Consider the following 19,701-nt stretch of genomic DNA (forward strand, 5'->3'; position numbering starts at 1 on the left):
AAAGAATATCTCGGTTTGCGGAAGGCCGGCATATACCAGATTCCGTGTCAATGTGGGAAGGCTTATATTGAACAGACAGTGCGCACCATCGAAGATCGTCGCCGAGAACATCAAAGGCACACTCGACTTGGGTACCCCAACAAGTCGGCGGTCGCAGAGGACTGTTTGTCCGAAAATCACGAAATGGACTACCAACATGCCAGGTTCCTGGCACAAACATCTAAATACTGGGACAGCGTCGTTAGAGAGGCTATCGAAATTCGTACCAGGGACGGACTCACCAACCGAGATTGCGGCTACAACCTCAGCAGGGCATGGGGACAAGCATCGCGTCTAATTTAAAAGACGCTCAGCAAAGGAAACGAACGGGCGACTAGGGTGGATGAGGGAATTACACCGACGCCAACAGAGACGCCGACGCCAGAGTTTCACCGACCGCTGACGCGCGGGCGCGGAACGCAGAGAGAACGCCTCGCGAGGGAAGGGGATTTAAGATGGCCGCCGACCCTCAGGAGCTCAGTTCGTCAGCGCACCTGACGATAGCGACATGTCTGATCGCCGAAATATTGCGCCCGTTAGACACTATGGGCCAGCAGTACACCCGCGGGCTGGTCGAACTAGAAAAGGTGTTTTAAAATACATAATACAAAGATGAAAATAAATGATTATTTAAAAAAATACGTTTTTGGGCAATACCTAAAACTTTTACGTAAAATGGGATGACAGTAAATGAAGTGGGTGTTTTTAATCACTATGGTGGGTACTAATGATGATTTTAAAATTTTATTGATGATTTTCCATAACAGTCAACACATAATCACTGATGATAGAGAGAATGATTCTATAGCGTTTCGGAGACGCATGAATATGATCATGGAGATATAATTCGGCCCTGTGGAACCGCATGTAACGACTAAAAGTCAACAAGGTGGAGGAACGGTAAGGGGGAAAAAGGAAGGATGGTGTGACTAAAGCTGGAAGGAGAGGTATATCTTAGGATACATTTCGTCGCTGTGGAGTACAAGTTGGATCAATATACGGTGAGAGGGAATGTATAAGGCGTGAAGGTGCACGGAAAGTGGAATATGGGTGTAGTGGCCCAGCAGGCTACATGCATTGGTGATTAGTGGGTAGAATATTGAGTGTCCGGACTGTGTTTTACTAATAATGTATTCGACCCTTTTGTGTAGCAAGCTGTATGTCCGCTGTACTGTGTATTCGAAAATGTTGTGTTTGACTGAGCTTCATGTAGCTGAGAAACAGCCGTGAGGCGGTTGGATGACGGAGGTAAGCGTGCGCTGGGAGAATGCTGTGAGCCACAGCTGCAAGCACAAAACGACGTGGGGCATTGTCGTGCAGCGGGCGGATGCAACTTTCAGTTCCCATCATGATGAGGTAAATTGTACTGCCACATACTTGTGAAAGCCGAAGTCTGGATGTGCTAAAACTAAAAGCTTCAAATATTCACTAGAAACGTGACAACCACTTCCAGACATTCTACAGGAAGTCTGCTGACAGCGCTGAAATCGCAATAGGGAGGCGAATTCAATGAAATAATTACCATATTTATAAAATAAATATTAAGAAACTTAATAACATTTATGCTAGCAACTGTTTATAACAACAGTTACAAAATCTACAGACACACTACATATGAGTATCACATCCAACGCATAGGTCTTGAAGTCAGCTATAGAATGACGACTGTTTAAGAATGATAGTACGGCAAGGGTAAATCCAATAACGATATGAGTTTGATTAGCTCTTGTTGTTCCGTTTTAGGATGTACGAAATATAAATCAAGGTTGATTATTCTGCTATGTCGAACGTGTTATTAAGCAGCATATGTCTGGAAATTGTCTACGAATCTAGGCTGACAGTGTCTGTTATTTCGGACATGTCCGAAAAAACAGACACCGTAATTACGGCGATCACAAGCCAAGGATCATTTCTGTGCGGGTGCACTCATACGCTTGAACTCATGTGGGAATAGACATTGTCACGAGCGTTGAGATTATTGGGCAGGGAGCACTACTTTCGTAGTGCGTGGAGTATGTTGAGAATGTGAGTCTGCTGGAGGGGCGTGCTTGAGATACGTCGGCGCAGGACCGCTAATTCCTGTGTCCGTGGTGGCTTAGGGGTTGGTCTCTGTAATAAAAAAAAATGAGTGAAGGGATCAATAACGAACTTCAGCAGGTGTCATGTGGCGTCCGCTATGACCAATTACAACGAACAATAACGAACAAAATGCAAAGAAAAGGGGGGGAAGGGGGTTAGAGCACCTACCTAGTAAGCAGCTGATCTCGGATTCGAATCCCGGTTGGGCACATAATTTCAACTCTCCCCGTTGATTCAATTAACGTCCCGTACATAGCTGATGTTTGTAATTCATTGAAATTTATATTACATTTGATTACGATATGTAAATATTGTACAATATTTACTCATTAAAATGGTGTCCTATTTACGAGATGTTACTTGACTTTAGTGGTCACGTGACAGAAGTTTTATGTAACCGAGCAGAGAATGGTTTCGTGGTCTTTTGATATTCGTGCCTAGTTGGGTAAGGTCGTTGGTAAGGTTCGAGCGGCCAGTGAGCCGTATGTATTTAAGTGGTAGTGCGGAGATTATTTCGATGTACTCCTGTTTGGGTCTTGCGAAGTTTTAGCATAACAGATTGGGAGTTAGAATATATTTAGACAATAAATTCTATTATAGTAAGCAGTGCCTGTAGTTCGTTTTTAGTGAACTGGTTACTGTATACAGGATGATTTTTTCCACCTTCTTCTCTACCTAGGGCCATTTCGGTTGCAAATGGACTAGCTAAAACTGTTTTAATATGGAGCGAGAGCTAAGTAATTGCAACTTCACCGGGGTCCTAAATAACTCATGACTACTGTGAAATCAATCGTCAGTTGGGATGAATTCGTTCAAATCGTAAATTTTGTATACGGTTCGTCTGAAAATTAGGGGTGGGCTGTGCTTTGTTCCACTAAGCCATCTTATGGAGTCTTTCTAAAATGAACATAAAAAACGGGAAGGCTGGTACAGTGGGTCATAACAAGGAAGTTTCACCTAGCAACCCATGTTCACATCCTACAGCTTTCAGCGCTAGGCGTCATTTATCAGCATTGCTTGCCACCGAGAAGGTAGGCACACAACCCGCCATTTAGTCGACGTGGTAGCAGGTCTACAGATCAACATTTTCAATTTGTTTGGGACATCACGGTAAAAGATACCTGGGGTTGACGATTCATGACTCTTTTTGCAAACAGTTAAAAAAATGCTCGAAATTACTGCCTCCAGCATGAATTCACGCCATGCGACAACTCCCGAGTGATTGTCGCACCCTTTCGAACACCCCTCACTAAGTAGGAATTGCATCAGAGGCTGCCATAATTCACGCTGTCAGGTCTCCATCCATCTCGATAGCTGTTTCATAAAAAACAGATCAGGTGTCCCCAGACGCAAAAATGAAGAGGCGTCAAGTCGGAGGAACGTGCAGACTGCGCCATCGGCTCACTGCGCCCTCTCCACTTCTCACCAAATATCTCATCAGAATTATTTCGCAGAGCGTGAGCGAAGTGCGCTGATGCATGTGCTCCAGTAACCTTGGCAGTAAGTATCTCTTTGTTTCCTGTCGTCGAGGGAGCATTAATGGTTCCATCAGAGTATCGCTTACCAGACAAGTGCAAACGTTGACGGCCCAGCACTCTTGGTGACCCCGAAAAATGCGGCATGCTACTTTTTCTATATCAACACGTTTTGATTGTTGAAGACATTCTCCTTTGTAAAGAATTTCTTATCCATAAAAAGTACAAAGTGTGGGAATTCAGGTTGATGATTTCTGGTTTATGGGGCGCTCAACTGCCCGGTCACCAGCGCCCGTACAATGTCCCAGTTGTTGCACGGTCCAGGAAATCAGGTTGAATGGCATACCGATCCAAAAACCTCTTTCAGAAGTCAGTGTGACGCGGAAAATCTTCTGGGTTAAGGACTTGAGCTTTCAAATAGCTCTAAGCACTATGGGACTTTACATCTGAGGTCATCAATCCCATATACTTAGAACTACTTAAACCTAACGACATCAAACACATCCATGACCGAGGCAGGGTTCGAACCTGCGACCGTAGCAGTTGCGCGGTTCTGGACTGAAGCGCCTAGAACAGCTCGGTCACAGCGGCCGGCGACTTGAGCTATCTGAAGATCGTTAGAGTGCAAGCGTTGAGACACATGGAAACCATTTTCAGCACTTACATCTGACCTCGTTCGAAGCCCGTGAAGCGGAGCGCCTCATTCTGCTCTCTCACGATGTCTAATGCCAACTGAGGTCGCTGATATGGAGCACCTGGCAGTAATTGTCAGCACAATGCACCTAATATGAAAAACTTACGTTTTTGGGGGTGTCCAGATACTTTTCATCGCATAGTTTACGTGGTGTAGCATGAACTATACTGGAATATAGTATTGTAACCATTATATTAACGAAAAACTGAATTAATTCCAACAAATATTTGTAAAAAGCGTTTAAAAAACAAATTACAAAGTCGTCATTATTTGTATTTAGTTAGACTGACTGCACTCTCACTTTCTGGCATTAGTTCTGTTGTGTAAACTTTATAGCCACATCCTTCGGTAGGTATCAATGGGCTTGTGTACACTCTATCTATAGATCGCTTGCTGGTACTCTTCTTATACCCTTGACTGGTAGGGGCAACTCCCCTATACCTTGTGTCTGTACATTCGTGTAGTTTATTGTGCCTTAGAGACTTTCTCCGCGCTCGTGTGTGTACCTGTTCGTCGTCATTTTATACTGCTTTTGAGAATTCCTGTGTCTGTCTGCCTGTTCATCGTCACTCTGTTTTTTGCATGGTCATCACTGTATCCGTGTCATCAACGTTTCGTCACTGTTCCACCATCGCGGTCGCAGTCGCTGCGGCTGCTGCCGCCACCGCTTTCGTTATCGTCCTGGTCTGTGGTACCATCTTCATCCAAACCACTTTATAACAATCGTATCACCTTTTATCACCAGCACTACCCACCACTCCCTCCTTACCTACATCCATCAGGAAAACTGCCAAAAGCCTCAGACTGACACTGCAGCCACCCTTGATCCCCCCCAATAAAAAAACAAAAAACAGGTGAACAAACGGAATGCCAAGACTTGATGGAATGCCAGGTCATCCTATCTGCAACTACAACTACAGAACTTCACACCGTCCTCTTCTCCCATCCTCACTCTAGCTTCCTCAAATTCTACACGCTCATCCTCAAAACCAGAAAAGATATCCCTTCCTTATCCATAACTCAGATCATCCCTAGAAACGACACTCTCCTCTTCAAATATCATGGTCCTGAATTACACATCAAACATATCCTGAAAATCCCCACGTCACCTTAGGTCCCTGTGTAAACCTCACAACCTTCTTCACCGCCACTCAGACCGAGCAACTACAGCCTCCCCACCATCTCGCAACACTCACTGCGATGATCAAATGGATCATCTCTGAGACCACGATGGAGGAGGTGGAGTCCAAGCTCATTTCCCATCCTGACATCAAAGCTTGGAAAGGACTCTATATCTTTGATGATTCTGGTCCAACCTTCAAGTGTGCAACTTCACAGAATCCCGATCCACCATTGACCACCTTCCTCACCATGGCACTTTGATCTACAAACGAGGACATTATGCTGAGCCATCCATATCCCGCCCTCAATTCTGTCGCTGCTAACGATGCCTAATGTATAGTGACAACCTAACCACTGACTGCAGAAAGCCTCCCACCTACCCCCATTGTAAATCGCAACATTTCCTCAAGAAATATCCTAACCTTGCTCCCCATCCCTCATGTAATACCTGCAATCTACCTCACCCAACCTATTCTTCACCTCCACCTTGAAACCTTGAGCTGACAGATCCCATCAAACCTTCTGATGAACTACTCTACCCCAAAAACTCACTCCACCCACCTCCCACAGCTGAAGACATCATCCGTTTTATGTCCATAGTTCTTCAAAACATCCACCCTACCAGTGGCCAAACATCCTACACAAAATTTCCCTTGCTGCCCACTCTGTCTTCCACCAATTCCCACAACCAGCTCCAATTTTCTTTTCACCCATCTCAACACGCTACTTCAAACCCACCCTAGCCACCAATCGCCTCCACCCTCTTCTTTCCCTCACTCAGGGTGCGGTAGAAGTATAATATCCTATTGTACAATATCCAATTGTTTATAGCCAGCAGGCACCTCTTCATGCACACGCTCTCCCAACACTATACTGATACATTCATCCGGGATGAAACCTTCACAAACCTCATCATACTATCCGCACCTCACCATACATTCTCTACTGGACAGATAACCCACTCCCCATGGCCCAAGGCAGATCTACTATTTGCGATTACAAGGACCTCCCTGTTCAGCTACAGCCCCTCTACAACTATCCTACCAAACACCTTATTCTCAAGCTCTTACTTAGAACTATATTTGTGTCTTGTGCTACCATCTATGATGGTTGGAGCTTTAATAGTGGCAACTATTTGCTTACAACTCATACAAAACACATACGCGTTTCTAAGTTTTACTGACCTTCAGATTAGTCACTAGCACTGTGTATAACCCGTTACCAGCGATGTAGAAGTCTTAGGATAGTCTTAGCACTGTCAGTTGTGCCGACAGTTCGAGCGGCGCGATCTATTGCCCGGCTTATTTGTAGCAGTTCTGAAACGAATGCCGTGAAGTGTCTCCTTCAGTTTAGAAATCGAGTAGAACTCACGAGGGCTTAAGTGAGGGGAGTGCACTAGGTGGTATAGCACTTAGCAGTCCCATTCAGTCAAACAAATCAGTAACAGATTGAGATTTTCACTCTGCAGCGGAGTGTACGCTGATATGAAACTTCCTGGCACATTAAAACTGTGTGCCCGACCGAGACTCGCACTCGGGACCTTTGCCTTTCGCGGGAAGGTAGGAGACGAGGTACTGGCAGAAGTAAAGCTGTGAGTACCGGGCGTGAGTCGTGCTTCGGTAGCTCAGTTGGTAGAGCACTTGCCCGCGAAAGGCAAAGGTCCCGAGTTCGAGTCTCGGTCGGGCACACAGTTTTAATCTGCCAGGAAGTTTCAAATCAGTAACAGCTAGCACTGTACGTGCTTGAGCATTGTCCTGCAAAATGATGGTCAGATCCTGCAGAAAGTGTAATCAGTTCTGTCTCTAACTTGATACAGAAAGCTGGTTGAAGCCAGAGATAAATTCTGCCGAAATTTTTACAAAGGTACAGACGGTGTTTAGAAAGGATAGACTGCATGCAACCGGTGGTGGAGTGTTCATCGCTGTTAGTAATAGTTTATCCTGTAGTGAAATAGAAGTGGATAGTTCCTGTGAATAATTATGGGTGGAGGTTACACTCAACAACCGAGCTAGGTTAATAATTGGCTCCTTTTACCGACCTCCCGACTCAGCAGCATTAGTGGCAGAACAACTGAGAGAAAATTTGGAATACATTTCACATAAATTTTCTCAGCATGTTATAGTCTTAGGTGGAGATTTCAATTTACCAGATATAGACTGGGACACTCAGATATTTAGGACGGGTGGTAGGGACAGAGCATCGAGTGACATTATACTGAGTGCACTGTCCGAAAATTACCTCGAGCAATTAAACAGAGAACTGACTCGTGCAGATAACATCTTGGACCTACTGATAACAAACAGACCCGAATTTTTCGACTCTGTATGTACAGAACAGGGAATCAGTGATCATAAGGCCGTTGCAGCGTCCCTGAATATGCAAGTTAGTAGGAATATAAAAAAAAGGGAGGAAGGTTTATCTGTTTAGCATGAGTAATAGAAGGCAGATTTCAGACTACCTAACAGATCAAAACGAAAATTTCTGTTCCGACACTGACAATGTTGAGTGTTTATGGAGAAAGTTCAAGGCAATCGCAAAATGCGTTTTAGACAGGTACGTGCCGAGTAAAACTGTGAGTGACGGGAAAAACCCAGCGTGGTACAACAACAAAGTTAGGAAACTACTGCGAAAGCAAAGAGAGCTTCACTGCAAGTTTAAAAGCAGCCAAAACCTCTCAGACAAACAGAAGCTAAACGATGTCAAAGTTTGCGTAAGGAGGGCTATGCGTGAAGCGTTCATTGAATTCGAAAGTAAAATTCTATGTACCGACTTGATAGAAAATCCTAGGAAGTTCTGGTCTTACGTTAAATCAGTAAGTGGCTCGAAACAGCATATCCAGACACTCCGGGATGATGATGGCATTGAAACAGAGGATGACACGCGTAAAGCTGAAATACTAAACACCTTTTTCCAAAGTTGTTTCATAGAGGAAGACCGCACTGCAGTTCCTTCTCTAAATCCTCGCACAAACGAAAAAATGGCTGACATCGAAATAAGTGTCCAAGGAATAGAAAACCAACTGGAATCACTCAACAGATGCCGGCCGCGGTGGTCTAGCGGTTCTGGCGCTGCAGTCCGGAACCGCGGAACTGCTACGGTCGCAGGTTCGAATCCTGCCTCGGGCATGGGTGTGTGTGATGTCCTTAGGTTAGTTAGGTTTAAGTAGTTCTAAGTTCTAGGGGACTTATGACCTACGATGTTGAGTCCCATAGTGCTCAGACCCATTTGAACCAAGCCATTTCACTCAACAGAGGAAAGTCCACTGGACCTGACGGGATACCAATTCGATTCTACACAGAGTACGCGAAAGAACTTGCCCCCCTTCTAACAGCCGTGTACCGCTAGTCTCTAGAGGAACGGAAGGTTCCAAATGATTGGAAAAGAGCACAGGTAGTCCCAGTCTTCAAGAAGGGTCGTCGAGCAGATGCGCAAAACTATGTACTTATCTTTAAGACAGTCGAAGCTCTTCTGTGATAGTTCTCTTACAGACAGGATCGGTATTCTAGCGATAACAAACTTTGGTATCACTATGGGTAAAGTACAAGTCCTGCTATGTACATTTATCTGGTAGCAATGTACTGATAGAAGCCAACTAGAATAGTGACTGAGCTAATGACTAAGCAAGTGTCTGAGAGACTGAGACCGAGCCATCTGTTTTTTTTTTTCTTATTGTAATTTCATTCCCCTGCCCCACAAGGGCACAAACTTTCAAATCGAGCAGTGATCGCCATTCAAAGATAAGGGAAATTAGAGCTCATACTGAGGCGTTCAGACAGTCGTTTTTCCCTCGCACGATCCGCGAGTGGAACAGAGGGGGGGAAATATGACTTTGGCGCGAATTGTGCTCTCCGCCACACACCGCTTGGTGGCTAGCGGAGTATATATGTAGATGTAGATTGTAAGTCCCACAGCGCTTAGAGCCATTTGAAAATTGGTTTTCCCCAATTAGCCAAATATCTAAACTACATGGCAGTATTATATACAAATACATAGAATATTAAAAGCTAGGACTGAATAGCACACAATCAAATCAATTTTACCAAAAATTTCCATCTTTCTCTACTATCACATTTTCTCACAAAATTATACTCTTGGATATTTTTCTCAACACTGAATAAGCAAAATATTTATATTGTACTTTTCTTGAAATTAACATCTTGTCTGAACAAAATTCTTAATCTCTCATTTTGAATTTGAACAAAAAAAAAAAAAAAAAAAAAAAAAAAAAGGAATTACTCAATACTCCGCTTTATTCACTTCGTTATGGGGGTCGTCTCTGAACTTTAACAAAATCTTCACTGCGATATGGGGGTCGTCTCTATTACTTAACACTTTCTTCACAAAACTTTGGGGTCCTGATAACTGTCTCCGATGAAACAAAATGGATGCTAGTTTCTTCAGTTCAACACTTACATATCCGTAGCATTACATTCTCGTCACTGCGGTACACAATCCAGCTCTCAGTCATACATTGGGTTTTTGTCTCAGCCTTGTATCAGGTTCTGTACAGTTTTTTCATACCTGCAAAATATAGTACGTCTAGGTGTCCATGCTTAGTATCTACATCCTAACCTAATACACATATATACTATAGTCAGCAATTGCTGCTCTCAGTTCAAAAGCAAAGAACTCCATGAAAATTTTTTGGAAAACTTTACTGTTGTTTTTAAATTTACTCTCTCCCTTACTAAAAGCTTTTTTCTCAGACAAGTTCATTTTCCGATAAAATCCATCATTTTATATACAGTAGTTATATTTAGTGTTAATCACCTCAGTGAAAAGGGAATTAGCTGTCCCTCAATTCCATCAACAGTACCCAGAATTGGCACCACGACTGAATTCTTTTTTGAAAATTTGTTTAAACATTATGCAAGTTGCTGTTACAAATACTGCTGATTCAAAAATCCATAAATATTTTTCTCTAGTAATTTCCTTTCAGAAAACCAAAATCACTGTTTAACTTTACACTAATAATGGGTTGGGTTGGGTTGTTTGGGGAACGAGACCAGACAGCGAGGTCATCGGTCTCATCGGATTAGCGAAGGACGGGGAAGGAAGTTGGCCGTGCCCTTTCAAAGGAACCATCCCGGCATTTGCCTGGAGCGATTTAGGGAAATCACTGAAAACCTAAATCAGCTGGGCCGGACGCGTGATTGAACCGTCGTCCTCCAGAATGCGAGTACACTAATAAGCTATTGTACACAAAGAACTAAATACAATATCATAAACTATCCTACAAAGTTATCTCTGCCACCATCTGGGCTCTGAAAAGCATCATTACACATTACCTAAGTAAATACAAAATCATTAAGCACTGAAAACAATTCAGTCCACCTCCTGCAGTCCTGCAGAACCTCCTGTATACATCGTACAAGAGAGAAAACAATTCTATCACGTTACTAAAATTTGCTTATGTCCGCCTCAGTAGCTCTGAGGCCCATCTTACATACTGCTATAGACAAAGAATACCTATTCTACAGAAATTCCATATAAATTTAATGCATATTATTCTTGCCGGCTTCTGTGGCTTTAGCAATGTCCTCACATTAGACACAATTTAAGAAGGAATGCATTATTATTGGCAAGGAATACCAAAAGTCCATGAAGGAAACTTTAACATAACTCATGCCACCTCTGTGGCTCTGTACCTCTGAATATTGTTATTCAAGAAAAAAAATATTCTTAGAGTAAAGTACTGAAACCACTAGCCAATTACTGTGGCTCTTCATTAAACATTACTGAAGCTAACTCCAGCCAACTTCTATGGCTCCCAAAACTCCTCTAACACCAGTCAGTTACTGTGGTTCTTCATCATCTCATGATCCAAGTTACAATATATACATATATATAGTACATACAAAAACAGGTCCTTGTAGAAAAACATTAAGTACGACTCATGCCAACTTGCGTGGCCCTCAAACCCATATGGTACACTACATTTAAGAAAATATACATTATTAAAAATATTAAATACACTTAACTCCACCTCTCTGTGGCTTTCAAGTCATCTCATTTATCTTTATGTAAGGTTAGGTCAGTGTCCTAGTTCACTACTAGAACTACTGTACAGCGTAAGTTTGTGCTGTTTGGTTGAATAACCGCTCTGCTGATCACCTACGCCGAGGATAGGAGAGAGGAGCATTGTTGCCGCAGCGTTCACATCACTCAACAGGTCCGTAACTCATTGGTAGTGCTGAGTGGCAGTACAAGGAATCACCTATGCCAAGCAAAAGAAGGAGGAGCATTGTTGCCTCTCTTTTACTTTCAACAAGTCTGTATCTAGATGGTATCGTCACGATTCCATACAATGGCGTGCGCAGGAATGGGAAGACCATTTAAGGACGCTGTCAATGGTTTAACCAAGAAACAGTGCTGGAACGTGGTTCTGTTCTTCCTCATCCCAGGGAAAAAGGAGGGAAGCATTGTTGACGCGTTGTTCATATCACTCAACAGGTCCGTAACGCGTTGGTATAGATATAAAAGTGTTCCTTCCCCACTCCCAAAGGGGGGGGGGGCGGGGGGCGGGGGAATCAAGGACGCATAGATTAAAGAGACAGATAGGCGAGCGGTGTATTTACGAAAACGAAAACTGAAGGAATAAATCGATCAGCTGGGCATTCTGCGGGCACTAGCCGCAACGTGCAAGACACATGGCCCTGGAGGAAAAAGGACGGAGAATAGGTTAATAGTCCAGTGTAGTTATTACGGTTTTAGTCTTCTTTCTGAATGTATCTCTTTAAATCAATAGCTGCGCGGGATTAGCCGAGCGGTCTCAGGCCCTGCAGTCATGGACTGTGGGGCTGGTCCCGGCGGAGGTTCCAGTCATCCCTTGGGCATGGGTGTTTGTGTTTCTCCTTAGGATAATTTAGGTTAAGTAGTGTGTAAGCTTAGGGACTGATGACCTTAGCAGTTAAGTCCCATAAGATTTCACACACATTCGGACATTTTTTAAATCAATAATGTTTCTTAATCCAAATAGTTTATGTGACTTCACATACTCCAGTCTATAGGCATTAACATGCGGTTTCTCTATAACTCTACAGGGTCCTAAATACTCGTCTGTAAATTTCTTAGTTTCAGCCGTAAGTTTCTTACATTTTTCTTTAGTCTTTACCAGCACTAGGTGACCAGTCTGAAAGCTCGTTGGACTAGTTCTCGCATCATGTCTCCTTTTCCTTTCCAACGCCTTTTTTCTAATATTGGCACCAACTACCTTCTTCTTTTCTTCCATAGCCAATTCTGTGATTTTAGGGAATTCTGCTACATCAAATAGGATGTTGTTTGGTCTAATCCCTCTCATTAATTCTACTGGAGAAAAACCTATGGCTTCTTGTTTTAAATTATTAATTACTTCCTCAAAGTACCCCAGGTAATTAACCCATGCTGAGTGCTTCTTATGACAGTATGTCCTACAGAGACGGTTAGGTTCTTTTATGATTCTTTCACATATGTTTCCCTGTGGAAAATAGGCCGAAATTTCGATGTGCTCTATGCTTTTCTTACTTAAACATTCTTCAAAGCGCTTAGATATAAACTGTGGAGCATTATCTGACAAAATAGACTTTGACACACCAATGCTGACAAAACAGTCTTTCTCTAGTTTACTTATAATAATCTTAGAGTCAGCCTTCTTAAGCGGCTAAAATTTCACATATTTAGTAAATCCATCTACCAGTACGATCGCCGGCCGCGGTGGCCGAGCGGTTCTAGTGCGCTTCAGTCCGGAACCGCGCGGCTGCTACGGTCGCAGGTTCGAATCCTGCCTCGGGCATGGATGTGTGTGATGTCCTTAGGTTAGTTAGGTTTAAGTAGTTCTAAGTTCTAGGGGACTGCTGACCACAGATGTTAAGTCCCATAGTGCTCAGAGCCATTTGAACCATGTTTGAACCAGTACGATCACATACTCACAACCTCCTCTTGAAACTGGTAGTGGACCGAAAAGATCTATTGCTACTAAATCTAGTTTGTTTTGGGGTTCCACAGAGTACATCTGTTCCTGTAAAATTCTGTTGCTAGCTCATACCTTTTGACACCTGTCACGGTATTCCAGCCTCTTCTGTACTCTGTGCCACATGTTGTCAAATATCACAACTTCACATTGCTTGGCAATGCATTTACATGCTCCATTAATGCCCATATTTATTATGTACCAAATCAGTTAACAGATCCACATGTTGTTCAGGGAGACAAATACTCCAATCTTCGTTAGTGTTCTTTCTCCTCCTAAAAAGAATATCTTTATAAACTTGGAAATATTCTGCCAGCTTTGGAAAATCGGAGTGAGCTTTTCACCAATTTGAGATTATCATCCTGATTTTGTTCCCGTCTAAGGTTCTTACAGATGCGTTTAATTGGTCCCTCTTCCTGTAGTTGAAAGACTGCGATCAATATCTCATCACAATCCCTGTTCGTTACAGGATACACCCCCTGCTCTTTATTCTTTACACTTCTGGACAGTGCATCTGCCACTAAGTTTTCAGAACCCTTTATATACTGTATCTCATACTTAAATTGTTGCAAATACATAGACCACTTCCTGAGTCTACCATGTTTGAGCTGACAAATATTTAAATAGGTTAGAGCACTATCGTCCGTAAAAATCAACACTTTATGTCCTAACAGGTATTGCCCAAACTTCTCCAAACCGAAAATAACCGCTAAATCTTCCAGTTCAGAGATGCTGTAATTTTTCTCCGCTTGTTGTAACGATTGGCTTGCAAATGCTATCGTTTCTCCAACCATCTCAGTCTGGAACAATTCTACCCCCAGAGCTTAACCACAGGCTTCTGATCCTAAGCAAAACGGTTTTGAAAAGTCAGGATGATTCAAAATCTGGCTGTTCACTAGTGCTTCCTAAAGTTTTTGAAAAGCGGTTTGACATTCCGGGGACAACTTTTAGGGTAGGGAACATTTTTCTTCAACAATTCCCTTACACAAGGGTCATTAAATAATTGCCCTGCCACAAATTTGCGATTAAATCCAAACAAACCAAACATTCATTTTAGTTCCTTATGTGTGGTCGGTGCTGCATAGTCCCTAATAGCATTTATTTTACTTGGATCGGGTATAATTCTTTCACCGCTTACTATATGTCCCAGGAATTCTATCTCTTTTATGACAAATTCTGTCGTATCTAACTTCAATTTCATCCCTCCAATTTTAATAGCATTTAATACACTGTCTAACAACAAACAGTGCTCTTCCCAAGTGGGCGTCGAAATCAATACATCGCCCACGTAAACAGTAATGCGCCTCAATAACTGATCACCTAAAACCTAAGACATTGCCCTGGCAAATGCACAAACACTGATATTCAACCCAAAAGGCACAACCTTATACTGGTAACATCGCCCTTTAAACAGGAACGCTGTATACTTTCTGGATTCCATAGCCAGAGGTAGATTCCAGTACCCACACGTAACATCCAGAGATGTAAAAAAAAAATTAGCCCCTTTAAACTTCTGTAATAGTTCTTCCATGTTTTCTCGCCTGTCACTTGCTGATAAAACAATCTTATTCATCGCCCTAGCGTCTAAAACCAGCCTAATTGAGACGTTCGTCTTAGGTACTACAACCAATGGTTTATTGTATACACTAACAGCCTTTTCAGTTATCCCCCAATCGAGCATTTTCTGTATTTAGTCTCGAACGGCTTCCTTATGCACTTTTGGAACGGCAACTGTTTTTTTGAAAAAAAATGTACATTTTCTTTCGCTGTTAAATAGCATTCGTAATTTCGAACTAATCCAGGCTGATCTCAAAATACCTCACAATGTTTATTCAAAATTTGTCTCAAGTCATCCATTTGTATATCACTTAATTCAGTAAGTTCCTCTAGATTTTTATCTATCCTGATTCTGACATTTTCTAGTTGAGAAGGATCCACTTCCTCTCTTTCACCATATTCATTATAGCCTTTGATCAATGCAGCCGCCCTGCAGTATCGTATTGGAATGCCACTTTGTTCTTCGTTTACACTCTGTCTTTTACCAATGAATGGAATAACTACAGTTTTTCCACATATTCTTATAATTACATCACTGGACCCAAAATTTACCCATCCTTCATATTTATGCAAGAAGTTGGCACCTACCAACATTTTAACACTGTTTTATTGCTACCCCACTTACAGTTATGGGTAATAGGACTTCTTGTTTAACCACTTTCTTAGTTTTTCCAGTAGCTACAGTAATGTCTAGCCCACTCACTGGCATTATAACTATTTGTTTATTCATTGGAAGAAGGTTTTTTTCAAAATTCTGTGACACAGCACACACTTCCGAACCGGTATCAGATAGACAAGGAACTTTGTCTACAAAAATCCTTACTTCAGTAATGGGTTGTCATACATACTCTCTCCTGATTACAGTCTCAGGCTGCTCTAACAAATCCTGCAGCACCTCTCGTCCGTCGAATCCTACCTCACTTGTGGAAACCATACTTATATTTACTGGGTCCTCCTTTTGCTTATTAATAGTAGTGGCAGCTTCCACAAGTCTGTCCACTACAGGCAACTTAAAATACTCCTCCAACTTCTCACCATAATTTTCCTCTAATTCTGCAACCCCTTCCAAGGTACTGTCACAAATTTCTACACCATTTTCTTCTTCCCGTTTTTCCGATTCTCCATTCTCACTTTCAGAAATTACTTCAATTAATTTACTCAAAACTTCCTCGACCCTAACTCCCGCATTAATTCCACAATTAATTGGTAGCCTCTCATCTGTTTGGCAGTGCCGATTCACCTCCATTTCCTGATCTGAATCTTCACTTAAATTTACTTGTTCCTTATGACCTTTATTTGCACTGTCTCTATCATATAAAGCTACGTTATTTACTGGGTGTACCTTTAGTATCTCCGTGTCACTCTCCCCTGCTCTCTTAGTAGCTAAATTACTATTACCAATATATTGTTTCGTAGGTGCCTTCCTCACAAGGGGTGTCGTTAGCGCGTTTAACCTGTAACGTTTCCATCTGCGAGCGCGAGCTTCATCGCAGACTGCTAACAACTTTCCTGTCGGGTGTTGTTAATATGTCTAAGATGCGTGTCATCAGACGGGCACCGCCTCTCTGTTACGTCATCAGCCGACAGCTGACGGCAGTCGTAATACTGAACCCGCTCGCTGAACCTATTCCCACTAGTACCTCCTCGTCCTCTAAATCTACCTCTGTATCCATTACCTCTTTGGACGCTGATTATGTGTACATTAACTTCGCTCCACTATCATTCTGCCTGACAGGAGGCCTATATTCTCTCCTGGCATTTTCTTCTTCCTTTAAAATATTTTCTGCCCTTTCCATATGGTGAATAAATTTACCAAGATTATCTCTATGAGCTGAAATTATTTTGTCTCTCCAGTACAATGGTAGCTTATTTTCTATCCCTATAATTATTTGCTCAGTTTCTACTTTTGAACTTACATACGATAAATTAGTTACCCATTTTTTTTCACAAACCTTTTAATATTATCTTTTTTGGGATCGTATTTCACAACTGACCAAAATTTATTCAAAACATCCATCTGTTTCCTCTTGCTCGAATATTCTTCAAAAAATGCCTGTTTGAGGTCCGCCAACTTATCATACATATCAGAAGCTAAATTACCCCAAATTCTAGCTTCTCCCATTAAATTAGATGTAATAAAAATCTATTTTTTGCTTGTTATTCCATACTTTAGGTAACACATCATCGAAGCCGCTCCAGAATTCCTTCAGGTGCACATTCTTGTCGATTACACTGTTACATAGGATACTACCACTACTGCTGTAGACACACCGCTCTACTTTTGTTAGTCTACAGTCATGTTCACACAACTGCTCATTCAAACTGGTACCTAACTGACTAATATTAGTTTCTAGGTTAGTGATTTTATTAGCCACTTGTGCTCCAAACTTTGTACACCTGTCTTTCCCTTCTTTAATTTTACTTTATAAAGCAGCATGGTTAACCTCACAGTAATTTCCTATACTCTGCACATGTTCATGAATTTTATCCATTTCTGAATTTACATATTCTTTGAACTGTTCTCTATCCTCAGCAACCTGCTTAATTTGGAAAGTTAGTTCACTTTCCACTGTTACAATTGCAGCATTACATTCTAGCCTGACCTGATTAATACCGCTCTTAATATTATGTCCAAACAATGTCAGGTCATTTTTCCACAAAACCCTCAAATCCGAAATTATAGTTTCCATTTTGGATTTCCTTTCTACAACCTCACTATGTAACTCATTTATATCCAAACCTACACTACTGGCCATTAAAATTGCTACACCAAGAAGAAATGCAGATGATAAACGGGTATTAATTGAACAAATATTATACTAGAACTGACATGTGATTACATTTTCACACAATTTGGGTGGATAGTTCCTGAGAAATCAGCACCCAGAACAACCACCTCTGGCCGTAATAACGGCCTTCATGCTCCTGGGCATTGAGTCAAACAGAGCCTGGATGGCGTCTACAGGTACAGGTACCCATGCAGCTTTACACGATACCACAGTTCATCAAGAGTAGTGACTGTCGTATTATGACGAGCCAGCTGCTCGGCCACCATTGAACAGACGTTTTCAGTTGGTGAGAGATCTGGAGAATGTGCTGGCCAGGGCAGCAGTCGAACATTTTCTGAATCCAGAAATGCCCGTACAGGACCTGCAACATGTGTTCGTGCATTATCCTACTGAAATGTAGGGTTTCGCAGGGATCGAATGAAGGGTAGAGCCACGAGTAGTAACACATTTGAAATGTATCGTCCACTGTTCAAAGTGCCGTCAATGCGAACAAGAGGTGACCGAGACGTGTAACCAATGGAACCCCATACCATCACGCCGGGTGATACGCCAGTATGGCGATGACGAATACACGCTTCCAATGTGCGTTCACCTCCATGTCGCCAAACACGGATGCGACCATCATGATGCTGTAAACAGAACCTGGATTCATCCGAAAGAATGACGTTTTGCCATTCGTGCACCCAGGTTCGTCGTTGAGTAAGCCATCGCAGGCGCTTCTGTCTGTGATACAGTGTCAAGGGTAACCGCAGCCATGGTCTCCGAGCTGGTAGTCCATGCTGCTGCAAACGTCGTCGAACTGTTCGTGCAGATGGTTGTTGTCTTGTAAACGTCCCCATCTGTTGGCTCAGGGATCAAGACGTGGGTGCACGATCCGTTACAGCCATGCGGATAAGATGCCTGTCATCTCGACTGCTAGTGATACGAGACCGTTGGGATCCAGCACGGCGTTCCGTATTACCCTCCTGAAATCACCGATTCTATTTTCTGCTAACAGTCATTGGATCTCGACCAACGCGAGCAGCAATGTCGCGATACGATAAACCACAATCGCGATAGGCTACAATCCGACCCTTATCAAAGTCGGAAACGTGATGGTACGCATTTCTCCTTCGTACACGAGGCATCACAATAACGTTTCACCAGGCAACGCCGGTCAACTGCTGATTGTGTATGAGAAATCGATTGGAAACTTTCCTCATGTCAGCACGTTGTAGGTGTCACCACCGATTCCAACCTTGTGTGAAAGCTCCGAATAGCTAATCATTTGCATAGCACAGCAGCTTCTTCCTGTCGGTTAAATTTCGCGTCTGCAGCACGTCATCTTCGTGGTGTAGCAATTTTAATGGCCAGTAGTGTAGTTTATTCATTTTAGTATCAATGTCAGAAATTTAATATCTGAACCCATTTTACCGAATTTTTCGTCAATATCAGAACTCAATGACGTTTCAATTTCGGAACCCAACCCATTCACCTTGGTCAAAATGTTCATTAACATCCCTGACACACTGTCTTTTGTTTCACAATCACCTGACACTGGTTCTGGCTAGATTTCGTTTACCACAACAGGTAGATAGGGGACACTGGGTTTCGATACATTTTGTTCAGTATCTATTTCATAGCTAGAAGGTATTGATTCAGGTAAACCACTGTCATTATATTGCGATACATCAAAACTAAAATTTATTCATCATTTTCTTCCTTTCCTTGATTTAATTCTCTCTTCTGCTCCTCATGTACAATATTCTGCTTACTTTCAGCCACTTCAGACTGTCTTTTTTTTTCTAGCACACACACAATGAAGTAAAACACTACTTAACTTTTTTCTTCAGACGTCATTAGAAAAGTGAGTAAATCGCCTGGGATAATTTTCCCACGATAGGCTAGTGTAATTCTTTGACGTTACTTAAGACGGTATGTAATGCAATACTTAAATTTGACGAATGTCCCACATACACACTCTCATTTACTCACAGGCTCACATGACACATAATAAAA

Source organism: Schistocerca serialis, chromosome 3 (genome assembly GCF_023864345.2).
Source record: "Schistocerca serialis cubense isolate TAMUIC-IGC-003099 chromosome 3, iqSchSeri2.2, whole genome shotgun sequence".
NCBI lineage: Eukaryota > Metazoa > Arthropoda > Insecta > Orthoptera > Acrididae > Schistocerca > Schistocerca serialis.